The sequence below is a fragment of the Mobula hypostoma genome, chromosome 11, assembly GCF_963921235.1.
Source record: "Mobula hypostoma chromosome 11, sMobHyp1.1, whole genome shotgun sequence".
In the NCBI taxonomy this organism is placed as follows: domain Eukaryota; kingdom Metazoa; phylum Chordata; class Chondrichthyes; order Myliobatiformes; family Myliobatidae; genus Mobula; species Mobula hypostoma.
In genome coordinates, this window is record NC_086107.1 from 37,187,078 (window position 1) to 37,208,772 (window position 21,695).

Consider the following 21,695-nt stretch of genomic DNA (forward strand, 5'->3'; position numbering starts at 1 on the left):
AGTTACACATAGCCGGGTCCAGGCATTGAATAAGCAGACGGGAGTGGGGGAATCTCACGTAACCAATAAGGAGATGTTTTTAGTGCAGTTTAGGGCAGGGGTACCAAAGGAGCAGATTGATGGGGTTCCCACCCCCACCTTCTCTGCAATGTGGGGGGAGCACTGCAAAGGGAAATTGGGCAAGGAAACTGTTAAGGGAGGGGCCTCAACTTTCAAGCCCATTCTGGATTGTGGTTTGTTTGCTGGATTGCTCACCTCAAGATCTGGATTCCCCACATCCCTCACTGAAGGTCCTACACAGGGCACTGGCAGACCTCCCTCATGCAGGGATGGGATCAGGGCTCCAGGGAGATACACTCAGTGGCCCTTCACAGCCGGGGAAGCGCATCTGAGGAAAGGGAAAGTACAGCAATAGATGGCACTGGTGGACACAGAATGCAAGCATGCCATCATTCCTGGTAACCCAGCTAGTCAGCATGGTTTCCAGCTTGCAGTCGAGGGTTTAGGGATTTCCTTCTTCCCACCCAGGAGGTGACCTTGCAGGTCGCCATCGAACCAGGGAAGCCAGGCCCCATGACTGTCTTGGTGGCAGCATCTCCTATGTGCATTCTGGGTAGGAATGTGCGGAGAGGTAGATCCCTGCCAACAAATAAAGGTCATTTTACCTTTGGGGTGGCCCTGGCGCACGTAATGGTGGAATTGGTCAAATGGGAGCCTTTGGCAATTCTGCTCCACTCGGGGTGGTCAACACCAAACAGTACCGGCGCCCAAGGGGCACCAAGGAGATTGGGAAGACTGCAGATGTCCTGCTGTGAAAGGGAATAATTCGGCCTGCCATTTCCCCATATAACAGCCCAGTATGGCCGGTGCAGAAGAGAGCTGGAATGTGCTTCATGATGGTCAGCTATTGACAGTTGAACAAGTCATAAGGGGTAAGGAGGGGATGCATTGGTATGCAGTAGTGGACCTGGCTAATGCTTTTTTCTCCATTTCTCTGAGCCCAGCATCACAGGATCAGTTCACCTTCACATAGGAGGATCAGGAGTACACCTTTTGTGGCCTCCCCCGGGGTATGTACAGTGTACCATACCATGGTATGTCAAGATTTACAGAGGATGCCGGTAGACCCTAGCATCTCCGTATCCCACTATCTAGATGATGTACAGTTACAGGGGCCCTCACAGGATGTAATAAAGCAAGCACTGGATGAAGTGGATACCTACCCGAGGGAGTGGGATTGGTCTATCAACCCTGATAAGATATAGGATCCCAGTCATAATGTTCTATTCCTGGACATACAGTGACATTCTGGGCAGCAGGAGATAACCGATAAGGCCAAGGGCAAGATCATGAATGCTGCTGCCCACCTCCAAGAGGGAGATGCAGCGTTTTGTAGGACTCCTTGAATATTGGCGCCAACACATCCCCCACCTGATCATAATATTATGCCCCCTGCATAAAGACCAAACAGCAAGTGGCCTACTAGGCTGCCAGACAGGTTTCTGCTACGCCTAGAGTGGCTGAGTGGAGCTTGTGACAGGTGTTGAAGGGGTGCTGCATCCTACTGGGGTTTTGGACGAAGACTTTCCCCTGAAGAGGGACCCTGATACACCCACTTCAAGAGGCAGTTGTTGGCCTGTTTGGACCCTCCTGGCCTCTGAACTTTTGGTCAAAATTGTGCCTGCGTACAAAGCTCCTTCTGGATAGATCATGAACTCATATATTTCACTTCTTTTCTGTCTTTTACTTTTGTTTTTAATCTTGGATGTGATTCTGGAACTGTTGGAGCCCGTGATTTGCTGTTTGGTGATCGTCTGGGTATTCCAGCGCTCTGCAGAGGATTCCGGAAGACTGAGGTAGCAGATGTGAACCTCATGGCAGGCAAGCTACAAGACAGAGCATGAGCTGATAATAGACTCCATTTCGCAGATTAACGCCTCCATTGTTCACTGATTAAAGCGACAAGAGAGATTAAAACATGGAGGCAAATGCTGAAGTTTGGAGACCATTTGGGTGCTTCAGCGCTCTGCAGTCTTCAAAAGGAATCCGGGAGACAGAGGCAGTGTGCATGAACTTCGTGGTGGGCGGGCTGCAGGGCAGGGTGCAAGCCAATGTTTGACTCCATTTGGCCGATCAAAGCTTCCGTTGTGTGCCGATTAAAGCGATGAGGGAGACTAAAGCATCGGGGCAAGCGCAGAAGATGAGTGCTGGCTGCCTGTCTTTTGGTCGTTGTGCTATGGAGAAGGATAGGTCTGCCGCTGGGCCTGGAAAGTATTGCCCACGTTTTCTACATTTTTGATATGGACTTGGACTATAGAGTTTTTTCACTTGGACTATAGAGTTTTTCTAATAATCTGTTATTTTCGCCTGATCTTTCTTATATCTTTTGTGCAGGGAGGGGGAATTTGGGGGTCGATGTGCCTGTTCCGTTTTGTTTGTTTTTTTGTGTGGGAAGGTGTGATTTGGGGGTTGATGACTGTGTTGCCTTTCTTTTCTTTCTCAGTTTCATGGCTACTCTGAGAACAAGAATTTCAGAGTTGTATCTTTGATAATAAATGAACCTTTGAACCTTCAAACCTTTGAATATCAGACAGCCTCTGAGACAATCGTGCTGTGACCATATCCCCCTATCTTACAGTGGGTTAAGTCTGACAACGAGGGCTGTGCCCAACTGTTTTCAGTTGTTGAATGGAAATGACAGGGCAGTGAAAGGTCCTGATGAGGCGAGCCATCTCCATGAACAGATTATATTCCTGTGCGGCAATGACAAAGTCCTTGCAATTGACCCCTCACCCTTACAGAGGGGTAAGCCACATGACAATCTGACCCCTGAGGAGGAGCAACAAGTCTAGTTTATTGACAGCTCCAGCCGCTAGCGGGCCGGAAAGCAGTGGTAGAAGACTGCTGCTCCCCACCCTGCAATAAGCAAAGTTGTCTCAAAGAAGCGGGGAGAGAATGGGGATCCAGCCAAATGGTTGAATTGGTGGCCATGACCCTGCCCCTCCAAGATGTGACCAGCTTATTAGAGTCTATACCGACACCTGGGCCAAGAGATGCATATGTAACGCCCTGGGAAAGGTTTCACTGCTAGTGTAATGGGTTCTCTGTAGCAGCAGTGTTTGGGTAATGACTAGAGATAATGGGGGCTTTGGAATGTGCACTGTCCAATGAGGACAGTGGTTTTTCTTTCTTGTATGCCCGAGAGCGAGGTATTCACAGTCTTTTGTACAGCGGGAGATTGAGAGAGAAGATGCCAGAATGGAGATGTCGTAGTCTGCAGGACGGAGTGGACTTGGAATGGGGTCAGGAGTTGACGATGCTGGGGGGGGGGGAAGTTGATGGAGAACTAATGGATGGGAAACTGTGAGCTCCAATGTGCACATTAAACTGTTTCATTAAAATGGGCCCTTTTTGTTTTCTTTATTAACCCTATAGTCAAATTAAGAATTATAAAGCTCAATCATTTTAATTGCATATGGTGTACTGTCTGATAATTCGTGGTACTGATTTGTAACAGGGTAACATATTGTGCAGCATCCACACAAACGAGATTTCACAAGTTTGGCAGGGCCGGAGACTGTCTTCCCTGAGAGTAATGCACCAGCTGAACCTGAGAGTGACACACATAAACTTGGTTTTCACTTTTTGTGAGGTGCACGCACAAGATGTGATGGCCTGATGACGTATGCCATTCATGCACTTTACATATAACCACAATGACTTATGTAAACAACGAATGCTTAATCAAACAATACAGTATATTTACAATATTACTCAAATATTACTGAAATATTAAATACACAACACTCTTCCCTGCTTAGCTATAAACTCAACTCAATATAGAATTCATCTCAACTTATATACTGTACATATAGACGTCCGCAGCAAAGTAAATTTTAAATTGTCCCATTCGGGCATGAAGATTAAATCACTGTTTAGGCTTTCTTACTCTTGTGGTATAATGTCTTTCCTGACAAAGGGTGTCACTCTACTTGGCAGGTGAGGCTTGTGGCTGTGAAACAATCTCAGGTTCTGGGGCCTCCTCCGTGTTGGTTGTAGGAGTTGACCCTGGGGCTGCAGGAAGTGGTTTTGACAGCTCTGGACACCTTTCTTCTCTGACAATTGGCTCTGGTCTCCTCAACTGACTGATGTGTTATCTCCAGATGACGTCAGACGCAATCTCCACTGTGTAGGAGAGTGGTCCAGTTCTGTCCTTAGTTTTTCCAAGTACCCACTTTTGATCACCTCCGTCATTCTTTGCCTGAACTTCTCGTCCAGAAGTGAAACATCAAACCTCCAGTTTAAGAAGCCCTCAGTTTGTGTCAGCTGTATGTCCTGCATACTCTTTCTGAGATTGGGTTTGAGGAGATCCAAGTATGATTGCATGGGATGACCCAGGAACAGCATAGCGGGTGAATTGTGAGTTGTGGAGTGTACTGCATTGATATAGGCAAGGAACAATGGAGAGTTTCTGATTCAATGTCAGTGTAGTGTGCTCTGCAAACATTGCTCACGTTGTGCATTATAGACTCTGGATAAACCTTTCCACCAAGCCATTTACATAAGGATGGTACGGTGCAGATAGACCCATTTTTGCACTTTCTTCAACAACTAGATCAATTAAGTTTTATAGTTCTTCTTCCATACTTGCAATTAGCACAGTGTCATCCGCATATCTAAAATTATAGATTTTATACAAAAATTTTATGCAAAACTTAATTGATATAGTTGTTGAAGAAAGTGCAAAAATGGTTCTATCTATCAATTGCAAAAAGACAGAATGTATGGTGATATCCAAAAAGAAGGAGAATCCTATCTGCAGGCTGAGAATAAACGGGGAAGACATAAAACAAGTACAGAACTTTTGCTACTTAGGAAGCTGGGTGACATCAGGTGGCAGGTGTGACATGGACATCAAAAGAAGAATAGGGATGGCAAAAGTCACCTTTATGAGAATGAAGAGTATACTGACCAACACTAAACTAGGCATGACAACCCGCCTCAGAGCACTGAAATGTTACATTTATCCAGTTGTGTTTTATAGCTCAGAATGTTGGACAATATCTGGTAACATGAGGAAACGAATTGAAGTGGCAGAGATGTGGTTTTTGAGGAGGATGCAAAGAATATCATGGACGAAATGAATATCTAACGAGGATGTTATGAATAGAACAAACACAAAAAGAGAAATAATGTATGAGATCATGAAAAGGCAACGTAACTTCATTGGAAACAACAGGAATTCTGCAGATGCTGGAAATTCAAGCAACACACATCAAAGTTGCTGGTGAACGCAGCAGGCCAAGCAGCATCTGTAGGAAAAGGTGCAGTCGACGTTTCAGGCCGAGACCCTTCGTCAGTCCTGACGAAGGGTCTCGGCCTGAAACGTCGACTGCACCTCTTCCTACAGATGCTGCTTGGCCTGCTGCGTTCACCAGCAACTTTGATGTGTGTTGCTGTAACTTCATTGGACATGTGATTAGGAAAGAGGAGTTAGAATGCACGGTAATTATGGGAAAGATTGAAGGGAAGAAAGCAAGAGGAAGTCAAAGACAAATGATGATGGAGACAGCAGCCAGAGAACTGGAAATGAATACCAATGAATTGATCCACTTGACCCGAAACAAGTGTGTGTGGGCCATGGCAGTCAAAGCTCAAACTTGACATGGCACCTGATGATGATGATGATGATGGTGGTGTGGATGTATTATGTCTTATTCCATTCACTTTCAGGAATGACCAAAATTATTCTGCAGCAGACTGTGTTCCACTATCACTGACTAGGTGTTCTGGAATGCAGATCTTTGAGAAGAGGCTTTTCAACACATCAACAGTGTGCAGGGTTGTAGTGGAGGTCAGGGGTGCGGTGCTAGCTGGAGCGCACCCGGCACCTCTTCAAGAGAAAAGCCGAACTAAACAAGTTAATTAATTAGGTGCTGCCCAGGGTGATTTGAGTATCTCAGAAACTGCTGATCTCCTGGGATTTTTACGCACAACAGGCTCTAGGGTTTACAAAGAATGGCGCCAAAAACAAAAAAAAAACATCCAGCGAGTGGATTTAACAAGGTGTTTTCGCTCACAGAACAGCCACTCACTGGATTTTTTTTGTTTTTGGGAAGCCACCTCATACAGCTTTTCCCGTTGCCATTTCTTCCCGATCTGCGTTCAAGCGGTGGAGCACAGTAGCCAGGTTTGGCAGGAACTTGTTATCGTAATGAAACATCCTAAAACGGACTGCAACTGTGACATGTCCTTTGGCCTTGGGGCATCCACCACTGCTTGAATTCTCTCAGCACACTTGTGCCCAACAGATTATCAGCACCCAATTGCCCACCATTGAGAACATCTTCCATAAACGCTGCCTGGGCAGGGCAAAAAGCATTATCAAGGATGCATCTCACATGGACTTTTTACTCTCCTCCCATCCGGTAGGCGCTACAGGAGCCTTTGCTCCCGCACCAGCAGGCACAGGAAGAGCTTCTTCCCTGAGGCTGTGACTCTGCTGAAACTCACATCACAGCGCTAAGCAGTATTGCACCCATATTGTACTGTCTCAGTACTTTTATATTTGTGTGCTGTAGCACCTACTTTTTATTCGCAGTTATTTTGTAAATAACACTATTCTTTGCATTTCTGGTTAGATAGTAACTGCATTTCATTGGCTTTGTATCTGTACTCGGCACAATGACAATAAAGTTGAATCTAATCTAATCTAATCTAATCTAATCCTTTGCATCAATGGTGTGACCACAGTAAGTGACGCCTGGTTTAAAGAACACACATTTGTTACATTGTGCTCTGAGCCCATATTCTTCTAAACTTTTTAACACTGACTCAGAATCAGAATCATTTATATACAGGTACATATTAAATTAAATAAGCAGTGCAAATGAAGTAGTGAAATAGTTTTCTTATGTTCAATATCGATTCAGACATCTGATGGTGTGCCTGAATCATTGAGTGTGTGCCTTCAGGCTCCTGTACCTCCTCCCAATGATAGCAATGAGAAAAGGGCATGTCCTGGGTGATGGGTGTCCTTCATGATGGATGCCGCCTTTTTGAGATATTGCTCCTTGAAGATGTCCTGGATCCTGGGGAGGCGAGTGCTTATGATAGAGCTGACTGAGTTTACAACTTTCTGCAGCTTGTTTCAATTCTGTGCAGGGACCCCTTCACCCCAATACCAGACAGTGATGCAGCCCGTTAGAATGCTCTCCATGGTACATCTGGTGACATACAAAAGGTCCTCAAGCTCTGAATTAAATATAGCTGCTGCCGTGCCTTCTTATAAACTGCATTGATACGTAGGGCCAAGGATAGATTCTCAGAACTGTCCACACCCAGGAACTTGAAATTGCTCACTCTTTCCACTTCTGATCCCTCGACGAGGACTGGTGTGTGTTAACACGTCTTACACTTTCTGAAGTCCAGAATGAATCCTTTGGTCTTACTAACGTTGAGTGCAAGTTTGCTGATGCAACTCCACTCAACTAGCTGATATACTCATTCCTGTATGCCTTCTCATCACCATCTGAAATTCTGCCATCAATAGTGTCTTCAGCAAATTTATAGATGATGTTGTGTATATAATATTTCAGTTATATTTGAGTAATCTTGTATATATATTGGTTGATTAAGCTTTTCTATTTATTTAAATAATTCACTGTGGATTATATGTATAAATACGTGATTTGCATACGTCATCACATGTGTGCCTCGCTTAAAGATGAAGTTACACCTGCATTCCAAGCTTCCCATATCTTCCTTTGTATTAATTTAATGTTTTGAAATTACAAAATAGAACATTGGTGATGAGGTATTTTTATAATGAGCTCAAGACTGCCATCAACCTGTTCAAGTGCAGCAAAACATTCAAACTAAAAGAATCAAGTGAGGAATGGCAGTGATAGAGGTGTATAAGATGATGAGAGGCATTGATCGTGTGGATAGTCAGAGGCTTTTCCCCAGGGCTGAAATGGCTGCGACAAGAGGGCACAGGGTTAAGGTGCTTGTAAGTAGGTACAGAGGAGATGTCAGGGGTAAGTTTTTTAAGCAGAAAGTGGTGAGTGCGTGGAATAGGCTGCCAGCAACGGTGGTGGAGGCGGATATGATACGGTCTTTTAAGAGACTTTTGGATAGGTACATGGAGCATAGAAAAATAGAGGGCTATGGGTAACCTTAATAATTTCTAAGGTAGGGACACGTTCGACACAACTTTGTGGGCCGAAGGGCCTGTATTTTGCTGTAGGTTTTCTATGTTTCTATGTATACCCAGCATGTAGAAAAGGTGGAGTTTCGAGCATAAAAGCAGAGCAGCACATGTTCTTCTAAAGGGAAGACGGGATCTAGTTTAAAAAAAAATCAGAAAACAGAAGAGTTCACAGGTTTATTGAGAGCGAGTATCGGGTGACAATAGTCATTTTAAAAGAAGAGCAGCAAAGGCTAGCTACGTCAGAAAGATTGACGAGTTTGATTAAACAACGGGCAATTGGCTCTGGTATACTGAACTATTGGAACAGTATTTTGAAGCATATGAAATAGGCACTGAGAAACGAGTACCAATTTTGCTCAGTATATTGGATTTAAACGCATGCAGTTTGCTTAGACATTTGACTGCTCCAAACAAACCAGCTGAAATGAGCATTGGCGATATTGTGAAATTAATTCAGAAACACTTAGAACTAAAGTCATTGTTGATTTCAGAATGCTTTAGGTTTCATAAGCAGATTTTAAAAAAGGGGAGCCCTCTTTAGCGTAATTGGCTGAATTGAAGAGATTGTCTGAGCATTGTTAGTTCCATAATGGGCTTAATGATACACTGGAAGATCATTTAGTTTGTGAAATGCTACAAGAAAGCATTCAAAAACAGCTCCTAACTGAAGCACAACTTACATTTAAAAGAGCAGTTGAAATAGCTGTATCAATGGAAACAGCGGACAGAGACAAAATTGAGTTGCAGTCAGGAATGAAAGTAAACGTGAACAAAATTACAACACGCAAACGAGGGTTCGCCTGGCTGAACAAATTATATTACCCTTTTGGTAGTGGCTCACATTACCAGACCAATACAAGTTTAAAGGCGAAACTTGCAGAAAATGGAACACCTGCAAAGAGCATGTTGGACAGACAAAAATAAATGAACTGCACAGGGAAATGAAAAGGATATAAAATGAAGGTGTGGTTTGAAAAAGAGCACACATCTGCATGTTGTTGGTGGAAAATCTGATAATTAAGAGAGTGACATAACACTGAGTAGCCTTCAGATTTATGATGTGAAAACTAACAATAGACAAGCAATATGGCTTACAACAAAAGTGAATGGCAAATTAATTACAACGGAATTGGACACTAGCTCAGCTGTTTCAGCCATTCCACAAAATGAGTTTGAATGACATTTCAAAGATATTGAACTGTAAGTCTGCGAAGATCTTATACTGGAGAAAAGTTAACTCCTGTGGGAATGATATTCATCACAGTGAAATACAACAACCAACAAGCTACGTTGGGCTTGTATGTGATAAAAAACAGGAGGGCTGGCACTGTGGGGCCATGAGTAGTTAAGACAACTACGATGTGATTGGAGATCCATCCACCATCCACATGCCACAGCTCCTGCAATAGTGTCAACTGAAAGTGAATGAAGAAAGGTACTGGATGATGCCATAGCAGTATTCTGATAACATTGGAAAACTCAAACATATCAAGGGTAAAATAGTATTAAATGAAAATGACACACCCAAGTTTTGCAAAGCCCGTCGGGTTCCCTATACCGTCCATGATAAAGTAGTCAGTGAGCTAGAACACATGGAGGTAAAAAGAATTCCTTCCAAGTTTCAGAGGAGCCCATGGGCAAAGCCAGTCATCCCAATAGTCAAGAAGAATGGGTCTGTCAAGATCTGTGGTGATTTTAAGGTCACCATCAACCCAGTACTGATAATAAATCTATACCCTCTGCCCAGGTTGACGGAGAGCCCTCAGTAAATGCATTCTGTACACATGCGCATTTACACATACACTACATTATGGGGTGCATCAATATTTGATTCCTGTGTAGTCTTAATTTAATGGAAAGGAAAAACAATAAATGCTAGGTCAACAGGGCCATTACCTAAAACTCTCAATCTGAAAATTAAATGCCAACGCTGTGGTGGAAGCAATAACTAAATACCAAATGAACACCGCTTCTTTACAGTGTCTGTCGAATTGGTCATCTTTTTTCCCAGACAAGGGCAAGGGTAAGCAAGGAATCTAAACATTGCTTTGCTTTTGGTCAAGTCTCAACAAGACTTGAATGAAAAGAAGGGAGTTAATACTACCATAATCAAACAATAATTTGCTGGAAGGTGCACACACACAAGCACAATCACCGACCCTGTTCCATAGCCTGCCTGTGCAGTTGCCTAGACCTTGCAGCAGAGTTTATGTGTGCAGCATAAATTGTTGGAAGGTATTCTGAGCGACCGGATATTTAAATATTTGGATAGACAGGGCCTGATTAGGGACAGTCAACATGGCTTTGTGTGTGATAGGTTGTGTCTAACCAATTGTAGAGTTTTTTTTGAGTAGGTTAGCAGGAGGGTGATGAAGGAAAGGTAGTAGATGTCGTCTACATGGAGTTTAGCAAGGCATTTGACAAAGTCCTGCATGGGAGCTTGGTCCAGAAATTGCAGTTGCTTAGCATTCATTATGAAATAGAAAATTGAATTCAGTATTGGCTTAGCGGGAGAAGCCAGAGAGTGATAATAGTTGGTGGCCTCTCTAAATGGAGGCCTGATGCCAGTGGCGTGCCACAGGAAGTCGTGCTGGGTCACTGTTGGTTGTCATCTGTATTAATGATAATATGGTAAACTGGATCAGCAAATTTGGCTTGAAGATTAGGAGCATAGTAGACATTGAGGAAGGCTACTTAAGCTTGCAGCAGAATCTGGAGCAGCAGGAAAAGTAGGCTGAAAAATGGCAGCTGGAATTTAATGCAGACAAGTGTGAGGTGTTACAGATAGGGAGGACAAACCAGGGAAGACTTACACAGTGAATGGTAGGGCATTGAGGAGTGCAGTAGAATGAATGGATATGGGAAAACAGATCCATGATTCCTTGAAAGTGGTGTCATTAATAGGTAAGGTCTTAGAGAGGGTTTTAGGCACATTGGCTTTCATAAATCGGAGTACTGAGTACAGCAGTTGGGATGTTATGTGGAAGATGTATAAGAACATCTAGCAGCTCTTGGGCTGTATTCTCTAGAGTTCAGGAGAATGAGGGAGGATCTCATAGAAACATTCCGGTTATTAAAAGGCCTGAACGGATTAGATATGGCAAAGTTATTTCCCATGGTAGGGGATTTTTAGGACAAGAGGGCTTGACTTCAGGATTGACGGATGTCCTTTTAGAACTGAGATGTGGAGAATTACTTTAGTCAGAGGGTGGTAAATCTGTGGAATTTGTTGCCATGAGTGGCTGTAGAGGCCATCACAGGGTGTATTTAAAGCAAAGATAGATAGATAGATTCTTGATTAGCAAAGGCATCAAAGGGTATGGGGTGAAAGCAGAGGAGTGGGGATGACTGGAAGAATTGGATCAACCCATGATTGAATGGCAGAGCTGTCTCGATGGGCCAAATGGCCTACTTCTGCTCCTTATCTTATAGTCTTATGGACATCAGTGAGGCCAAATTTGCAGATACTAGTCAGTTTGGATTAGCAACAACATTTCCTCCAAAATCTTCACCACAAAGCTGTGTCCTTAGCCCCTTCTTCTACTCACTTTACACTTTTGACTGTGCGGCTAAGCATGGCTCCAATGCCACATTTAAGTTTGCTGATGATACCACTTCATAGGCCATATCAAAGGTGATGATGAATCAGCAAGTAGGAGGGAGAATGAAAATCTGGCTGATTATGACACAACAATAATAACCTCTTACTCAGTGTCAGCTAGACAAAGGAGCTGGTTATTACTTCAGGAAGAGTTTGAAGCTGAGTTCCTCCAGAATTCCATGAGCTAGTCCTTATCAGGGGATCAGAGGTGGAGAGGGTCAGCAACTTTAAATTCCTTGATGTTATCATTTCAGAGGACTTGTCCTTGGCCCAGCACTCAAGTTTATTTATGAAGAGAGCACGGCAGTGCCTCTACTTCCTTAGAAATGTGCAAAGATTGGGTATGATATCTAAAACTTTGACATTTTTCTCTAGATGTGTGGTGGAGAGTATATTGATGCTGCAACACAGCCTGTTATGGAAACACCAATGCCCTCGAATGGATAATCCTACAAAGAGTAACGGTTATGGCCCAGTCTATCGCGAATAAGGCCCTCCCCACCATTCAGCATAACCACATGGAGTGTTATCTCAGGAAAGCAGTATCCATCATCAGGGACTTCCACCACCCAGGTCATGCTCTCTTCTCACAGCTGCCATCAGGAAGAAGGTACAGGAGCCTCAGGACTCTCATCACCAGGTTCAGGAACAGCTATTACTCCTCAGTTATCAGGCTCATGAATCAGAGGGGATAACTTCAATCAACTTCCTTGTTCCATCTCTGAACTATTCCCACAACCTATAGACTCACTTTCAAGGACTCTTCAGCTCATATTCTTGATATTTATTGCTTTTGTATTATTACTATAATTTCTTTTTTGTTCTTTGTTTTTGTGTTGGTACAGTTTGCTGTCTTCTACACACTGGCTTGTCCACCCTGTTGGTGCAGTCTTTCATTGATGCTATTATCGTTATTAGATTTCTGAAATATGTCTACAAGAAAATGAATGTCAAGTTTGTATATGGTGACATTGATGTACTTTGACAATAAATTTACATTTAACTTTGAGTATTGTGTGCAATTTTTGGTTCCCTATCCATAGGACAGATATCAACAAGATTGAAAGAGTGCAGAGAACATTTATAAGGAGCTGAGTTATAGTGAAAGGTTCAATAGTTTAGGACTTTATTCTCTGGAGAGTAGGAGCATGAGGAGAGATTTGATAGAGGTACACCAAATGATGACGGGTATAGATAGGGTAAGTGCAAGCAGACTTTTTCCACTGAGGTTGGGTGAGCCTAGAACAGGAGGTCATGGGTTAAGGGTGCAAGGTGAATTATTTAAGGGGAACTTCAGGAGGAACATTTTCACTCAGAGAGTTGTGTGAGTGTGGACAAGTTGCCAGCGGAGGTAGTAGATGTGGCTTCGATTTCCACATTTTAAAGAAGTTCGGATAACCACATGGATGGGAGGCTATGGTCCAGGTGTGGATTGATGGAATAGGCAGAATAACAGTTTGGCACAGACTAGATGGGCTGAAGGGCCTGTTTCTGCACTGCAGTGCTCCATGACTCTATAACAGTGCAAAAAGAGCAAAGCAGCAAGGGTGGAAAACAAGCATCACACCATGAAACCACTGTCAGCAGAATCACACATACTTTACAAGTGCAAGAGTATCGACATGACAGTGCACAAATGCACTATAAATAATACAATTGCACCATTCAGAATCACCAGTACAACTTTCAGGGTGCACTTGTGTAGTGAATGCTGGATGTACAGTTTGAGGGCCTGCTGAACATTTTAGTTAAGGGAATTTTATCCTGTCTCTCAACTCTGATCTTTATTTCCCATCCAATAACCATTAGACCTTAATATATAGGAGCAGAATTAGGCCATTTGGCCCATCGAGTCTGCTCTGCCATTTCATCATGGCCGATCCAATTTTCCTCTCAACCCCAAGCTCCTGCCTTCTCCCCGTAACCCTTTGTAACTAATCAAGAATCTATCAACCTCTGTCTTAAATATACTCAATGACTTGGCCTCCACACTCGCCTGAGGCAATGAATTCCACAGATTCACCACTCTTGCTAAAGAAATTCCTCCTCATTTCTGTTCTAAGTTGATGTCCCTCTGTTCTGAGGCTGTGACCTCTGGTCATAGACTCCCCCACCACAGGAAACATCCTCTCCGTAACCACTCTGTCAAAGCCTTTCAACATTCAATAGGTTTCAATGAGATTCCCTTCCATTTTTCTGAATTCCAGTGAGAACAGGCCCACAGCCATCAATTGCTCCTCATTTGAAAAGCCTTTGAATCCCTGAATCATTTTTGAGAACCTCCTTTGAATCCTCTCCAATGTCAGATCATCCTTTCTAAGATAAGGGGCCCAAAACTGCTCAGAATACTCCAAGCGGGGTTTCAACAGTACCTTGTAAATCCTCAACATTACATACAAGAGTAAATCTGCAGATACTGAAAAGCCAAGCAACATGCACAAAATGCTGGAGGAACTCAGCAGGCCAGGCAATGAAGGGTCTCGGCCCAAAACGTCAACTATACTCTTTTCCATAGATGCTGCCTGGCCTGCCGAGTTCCTCCAGCATTTTGTGAGTATTGCTCAACATTACATACTTGCTTTTATATTCTAGTCCTCTCTAAATTAATGTTAACATTGTATTTGCCTTCCTCACCACCAACTCAACCTGTGAAGTAACCTTTATGGAATCCTGCACAAGTCCCTTTGCACCTCAGATTTTTGAATTTTCTCTCCAATTAGAAAATAGTCTATGCTTTTATTTCTTCTACCAAAGTGCATAGCCATACACTTCCTGACACTGTACTCCATCTGCTACTTTGTTATCCATAACGTATCCCAATCACCACACAAACCTGTGTCATCTCCTTCCTCTGATTCTCAGTCCTTGCCATTGAACTTTGATAATTTCATTCTGCTTTGAAAACCTTCCTTTCCAATTTAACCTCTCTTCATTGCAAATCTGCCGTCCCCCAAATCCTTAGCACTCCTCTTTCTCCACCTATCCCACATCATAATCCTCCAATCTCCTGTCTCCCTTCCAATTTTTTCATTATCTCTTAATAATCACTCCAATTCACGGACCCCTGCTCTTGATCTACAGTCCTCTCTCTCCACTCCGATCCCCTGTTCTCTTACCCCCTAGTCTCCTACTTCTTTCCTGATTTCTAGACAAGCTTCTAATTTGTTCTCCCAACCAAAGTTCCCTCATTTCTCCCTCCTTTGATCATCCTTCCACGGTCTTCATACAGGAACTCCTTCCCTCTATGATCTCTTTTCACTCACCCCTTCCAGACCTCTGTTCTTCTGCATACCTAAGAATTCCTTTCCCCATCCACTGTTCAATCTCCTGTGATCATCTGATCTCACTCTTCCTTCTGATATAATGAACTGTGTGCCCACTGTCCCTTCAACCCTGCCTCTTCCAGTCTCTGAACATGCTGCAATTGACATTGCGAACTCCTGTACATTCAGAGTGCATGCCCAACTTGATACAAAGACTTGCAGAACACGTATGCATTCATTGAAAAATGAACATTTTTCATGCCAGCCTGAATAGATGGCTTCCCAGGGTCAGTGTGCAACTGATGTTGTGAACTGGGTACCTTATTTGCCCAGGATAACAGTAACTCTTTTTGGGCATAATCCTTGCAATAAACAGAACGTGGTCTGCCCACCATATCCATGACTAGAATAAAAAGGCCACATGAAATGGTGAGGTCGAAAGCATGGCTATGAATAGAGAGAGGAGGGCTTTTGTGGAGTGTCATATTAGGAAAGGCTATGAGGGCTATGAATTCAGAGAGAATTCATCAGTTGCAGTAGATGCAGGTTGAAATCTCTGGGGATTTGAGCTGCTTGGTGCAGAGGCTGAGGAAGTATTATCCAACAGTGTTCTGAAGCAAAGCTGCATCATTCATGCATGAATTTATATAAGGCTGCATTCTAGGTTCTGAAATATGGTTTATTGTTCTAATAAGTCATCGGATGCCAAACCTTGAACAATGGCAAATTCCTAGTTTCCATTCATAATTTCAAAGGCAAGGAATTGGTCCCTTTTAATTGCACCTATTTAATAAATAAATTGTTAACACGTTTCATGCTGTAGCACAGGGGCGCAACGATTAGTGCTGCTGTCTAACAGCCCCATGACCCAGGTTCCATCCCGACCTTTATACCTGCCTATGTGGAGTTTGCACGTTCTCTCTGGTGCTCCACTTTCCTTCCACATCCCAAGGACATGCTGGTAAATCTGTTGGCTACTGTAAATTGCCTTAGTGTAGGTGTGTGGCAGCACAATCCAGGGATTAATTGATAGGCGTTCGAGGAGGTATAGGTGACAGGGAAAATAAAGTGAATTGGATTTAGAGGAAAGGGAGATTGGAAGAAATTCTAGCCGGCATTGAACCGATCTACTAAATAACCCCTTCCCCGTATTAGTAGAAAGTATAAAAGTGAAGATAATTGTAAAATTAGCAATCTTCGAAGCAGCTACCAGAAATATATTACCTTATTACCATAAATTGTGAATTACATTGTTAAAATGCACCAGTTAAAATTGAATGCTTATGAATGGATTTGTTAATTAATTTGCTCAGTGCAGATTTTTCCCCAGCTGATTAGAGCAGATGCAGTAGTTCAGTCTAAAGAACAGCATTCTTCACAACCGCCAGTCTAAAGCTTTCGCTTGAGATATCGCCGGCCTGATTAAAGGCATGCGAAGAGAAATAGAGCGCTGTCAAACAGCTACACACACGTCCGTCTAAGCAAGACGTGCTGCAAATGTTCGTGTGCGTAATTATCACGCGTTACAAATGAAATCGCCGTGAAAGGGGAAGTGAGGTTGGGGGGTTTGACGGGTCTTTGCATTCATTGATTTGTATTTAATTCCAATGCAGAAAACCTCTTCCTACGGGATGCTTTGTTCAGTTCCGCCGACGCTTCGGCACTGGGTATTCACAGATACTTGGTGTGTTGGCATGTGATGACGTTGCAAGCTTTCCTCAGCGAGGCTGCAGAAGTGAGAGCTTCCTTGAAGCGCCGCATCTAGGCTCATAGTCCACGGCTTCGAGGGAGGGAGTGCTCTGGAGGCTTTCTCTTCTCCGGAGTGGCGAGAGCAGTAGTCCGGCCGCTGCTGAATGAAATGCCCCTCAGCCTAACCTGAAGGCTTTAATTTTCGTCAGCATGGTAAGTTAGACAGCAAAAGTTGAGACTCCTGAGTTGTGTTCTGGCCTAGTGCAAGAATTAAATTTAAGGATTCACGAGAGAATTTTAAAGTGTGGAGTTACAACCTCTTCGATTCGGAAGAAAGGCCTCTGTTGAAATGCGAGTAAAATTCTGCCTATACTTCAGGGTGGCTATGACATGGTGTAATCATTCAGACCTCATCTCATTCTGCAACTCCAATGGTTTATGTGTATGATCTAATTTACGAAAACAAATCCTTATTTTTTTTACAGCTTGCAATGTATCCCATCTCTGTAAGTACTGCTATAAAAGTAGGAAAGCTGAATACTGTCAGCCAGTCAGGCAGCATATTCTGTTTTATACCTGTCCTTATACAAAGCGATGTTTCAGGTCTGGGACCCTTCTCAGAACCCTGTATCTGCTGAAGAACCTTGGACTTGATATTTTCGCGCATTTTCAGATTTTATTGGAGTCTGTATATGCGCAAAGGTGATACATGCAGGGGTTTATGGTATGAACAAGTTGTAGAGTATGAGTGTCCCAACCCAACTAATCCCGATGCACACATTAAGTTGATAATTCCGCTCTCTGAAGTAATGTGCAACTGAACACTCTTGCTTTATATAAGCAAATTACATGATACAAATGCATGGTTATGCAGCTGACTGCCAGGTTCAAATCACATATAATCTAAGTGAAAACTAGAACAGTTTCGAGGCCCCCCCCCCAACTTCTTTATACAGTACTGTGTTTTTATACAAGTAAGTCCTTGTAATTTGTACCAAAGTGCTGTGAAGTGCTGCAGAATTTCAGTGGGTCTTGGAATTGATAGTACTTTATATGGGTGTTTGTAGCCACTAAACTGATTTTGAGATGAACTGTATCAGCAGTGTCAAAAGTGAGACCTTCCCAATGAAAGCATGAATGCTGTATGGCAGGAAGAAGCTACTATGCAGTGTTCATTCTTGGAGTACATTGTACAGTTATTGATGTTTCAATAAATGAATTGACTGTTTGGATTAGTACCCCACTCCATAACCACACTAGTTATCAATCTGAGTGACTTACCTATTTTCTTCCTCTTTGGTGAACAGAATAAAGTTGTTAACAATTCTTCATATACTACTTTGAACTTGTAGTTTATTTTGATGTCTTGGAGGTCTTCAATAGAATTGGTGCGATGGATAAATATTTCAAAATATTCTTCTCCCTAGAATGTCTTTTTCCTTCTGTGACTTTCTTCCAGAAATGAAGGAATGTTCCAGAGAGTCTGGGACTATAGTTCAGGCATAACATTTCAAACAAGAGGTTATTATTCATTTTTGAGTTGGTCAGGAAGTGTCATTCACCCGTTTCATTCAAGCAGGGTTTCATCACTGATTTCCATATGCATTTACTTTTCACCATGATTCCTTCTATTCAAAATGGTTGCGACTTTGGTTTTATTTTCATTCTTTGGCTCAAGGTTGCCAATACCAGCCAGCAGCTTAATCAGAATTTGAAACTATGATTTTTATGAACTTTGGTGATACACCATTGTATGTATATTCAATCTTTTCAGTTAACAAACTATAGTATAATATCTTTCACTTAATAAGCTATACTGCTGAGATACTTTTCTGGTTCAACTTGTCATATTGGATGCCACTTACTTTTGTGAAGCAGTGTTGCTATTTTAGGATTTCCTAGAGCCAATGAGCTGACTGGCAAGTTGATGTCACTGTTTCATTCCTAAGTGGTAACGTAACTTGTCAATGTTGAGGCTAACATTGATAATGTCTCAGGTCCTCTACTGACATGAGAGGCCACTTTCAAGTTTGAGGAGCAACACCTGATATTCTGTTTGGCTGGTCTTCAACTTGACGACGTGTACATTGATTTCTCCAACTTCCCGTAATTTCTCCCCTCTCCTCCTTTTCTCACTTGCCATTCCCCACTCTGACTCCCCTCTTGCTCCTTTTCTTCTCCTCGCCTCTCTCTGGTGCCCCTCCTCCCCTTTCTCCCAAGGTCCATTCTCGTCTCCTATCAGATTATTCCTCCTTCATCTACCACCTCCATGCTTTTCACTTCACTCTCCCTCCCCCAGCCGCCTCCCTTTCCCCTCACTTGGTTTCACCAATCACCTTTCAGCCTGTACTCCTTTCCTTCCCCTCAGACGTTTTCTGTCTTCTTCCCCCTTCCTTCCCTGTCTAGATGAAGATCTTGGCCTGAAATGTCGGCTCTTTATTCCTCTTCATAGATGCTGCCTGACCTTTTGAGTTTCATCCAACATTTTGTGAGTGTAGGTCTGGAATTCTAGCATCTGCAGAATCTCTTGCATTATCGATACGATCGTACCTCTTGGAGAATTTGACAGGATTTTCTCATGACACATGCATTTTAAAAAAGATTGTATTTAGAATCATCAAAACTTGAAATAGTGATGCTGCTCTGGACAGTTTTGCCATGTTTCGATCTCCTTCGTCATTTGTTTGCTGTTGTGAATCTCTGACTTGTTGAAATTGATGTAATTATATGTATATCTAAAGATTCAACTACTTGCAGTTTAACACAATGTAAACTTGTAGTATTTATTTGTTGCATGCAAAAGAACCCTGGAGATTACATTTGAAAATGAACAGAACAATGTGAAATTTTGTAACCCATCACACTCCATATCTGAACATCCCTAATATCTCGGCAAACAAGTAAATGGTGAACCTTAGAAACTGTTCCTGTATTTCTTGATAGCAGTAAAATCCTTAAAGTAATTTATTTCCTTCTAGGCAGCAAGAAATTAAGCAGTGTTTCCTTCCTCATCTTACTGTCTGTAATAAGGATAGATTATTGAAGTTTATGGAGACCCACTGCTTATAAACTTGCAGAACACCTACCTCACCTTTCTGCATGTAACAGGGATAGATCATTAAAGATTATGGAGACCCATTACATGCCTCCATTTGTTTCAAAATGTAAGGTATTGTGCTGTGGAAATTGAGACCAAAAGCTCTCTTTTTTTTTGGTGCCACACATCTGAATTTGCTTGTTCCAAAGTGGAATGAGGTTTCAAACATTTTTAGATTGACTCTTGCCATTCTGGAATTTAACAGAACTCTTCAATTCAGAAATTAGCCTTGTACAATGCCAGTTACATATCCAATAGTCAGAGGTACATGGGACATTTTACATGGTTTAAGAGGGGCCTCTTTGAGCAGTTTCAAGCCCAATGCAAGTGACCATCATGGGTCTGCTGACATCACTGTGATTTCTTGGACTTCAGTTTCCTTCTCAGCTGCTAATTACAATTTCTTGATAATTCCTGATCTTCAAAGTCCAGGTATCCTGCTCTCTGTGCCAGATTGGGCCCATGACCATTAGTCTTCCTGATGGGCTTTCCTCCCCATCTCCGCACCTTTATTATTTGCATTTGAAGGTTGGTGCAAAAATGCAACAATAGCATCTGTTATCTTACGCCTTAGTTTACAGAACTTTATGATACAGGCTCACAATAAAAATATTTGTGCAATGACATTTCAGTGTCCTTTTTAATGATGCAAATTAATTTCTAGCTTAAAATTCTAGAATGAGAGAAACTAGCTCATTTTGCACTACTTATCTGTGTTTCCAAGGAGGATTATTTTCCAGATGCAATTTCTACAGATATTCAGTTTTCAGGATTTAGCTTTTCCAATAAATAATCAAATAAGAGGTTTTCTTGTCATTTCCGCTGCTTCCTCCTTATTATTACTTCCACTTTAAAGAACCACAATAATCTTTCTGAGATATGTTGGTGGTCTTTGTTTAAACAAAGTTGTATCTCCTGTCTCTGAAATTTATAATTAGTTGGCACCGAATTTGGAGATGCAATAAAGGAAGAAAACAATTCGGTCAACATTTCGTATTATTTAGTCCCTTTGCCTCCATGTCATTTCTTTACAGAACAATTCAAACACTGTATTACTATTCCCTGCTCTTTTTTTTGCAGTGGATTTGCAAAAGACAATTTGTGTGAGACATAACAATACAACAGTAGACCAAGTGTATGAACATTATTTGCATTGTTTTAATTATACTAATGTTACTGCAGGGATCTGTCCTCCAGCAGTAACTAGGGAGGAGCAAAACATGAGGCCTTACTTCATTGAATTGCTGCAGTTTGACAACTTGTCAAAGTTCTAGTGTTTTTTGCAGCTGAGTGTTTCTCAGTTAAATAAACCTCAAGTAACTGCCTGGCCTGCTGCGTTCACCAGCAACTTTTATGTGTGTTGCTTGAATTTCCAGCATCTGCAGAATTCCTGTTGTTTGCGTACAAAATACAAGCAAGTTGTAACGATAAAATCCCACATGTACCCAACAAAATAAGTAAACATAAAATCAGCACACAGGAGCTGTCCAGTTCACATTCTTGCCAATGAGGTATTAAGTAAATGGAAGTCTATGTTTAAGATAATTGTGATTTAAATACTTATAAAACTGAAACATCATGAACCCAGATCTTAAGGTTTCATCACCATAAAATGTACGAGAGTGAAGAGAACTTGAAAAGGAAACCTTGCATTTAATTAAAGTGTTTCACATTTTTGTGGCATCCAATGTGCTTTACAGCTAATGAAGTGTCAGGTAATCATGATTGTAATATGGTAAATGTAGCAGCTAGTTTAGTGACCAGATAGTTTTCTTCTGCTTTGTTGATTTTGGGGAGTAAATATTGATTGGGGATAACTCCTACATCTTTCTT

General features: G+C 42.2%; 1 protein-coding gene across 8 annotated transcripts in view; it reads left to right on the forward strand.

The window, feature by feature from the left end:
• Positions 1–16,703: 16,703 nt before the first annotated feature.
• LOC134353656 (uncharacterized protein C11orf24-like) overlaps positions 16,704–21,695 on the forward strand; it is a 102,758-nt gene continuing 97,766 nt past the window's right edge. For all 8 annotated transcript variants that reach the window (XM_063061842.1, XM_063061838.1, XM_063061841.1 and 5 more), the window contains exon 1: positions 16,704–16,978. The gene's annotated coding sequence lies outside the window, so the exon portion shown is untranslated. The remainder of the gene's footprint in view (positions 16,979–21,695) is intronic.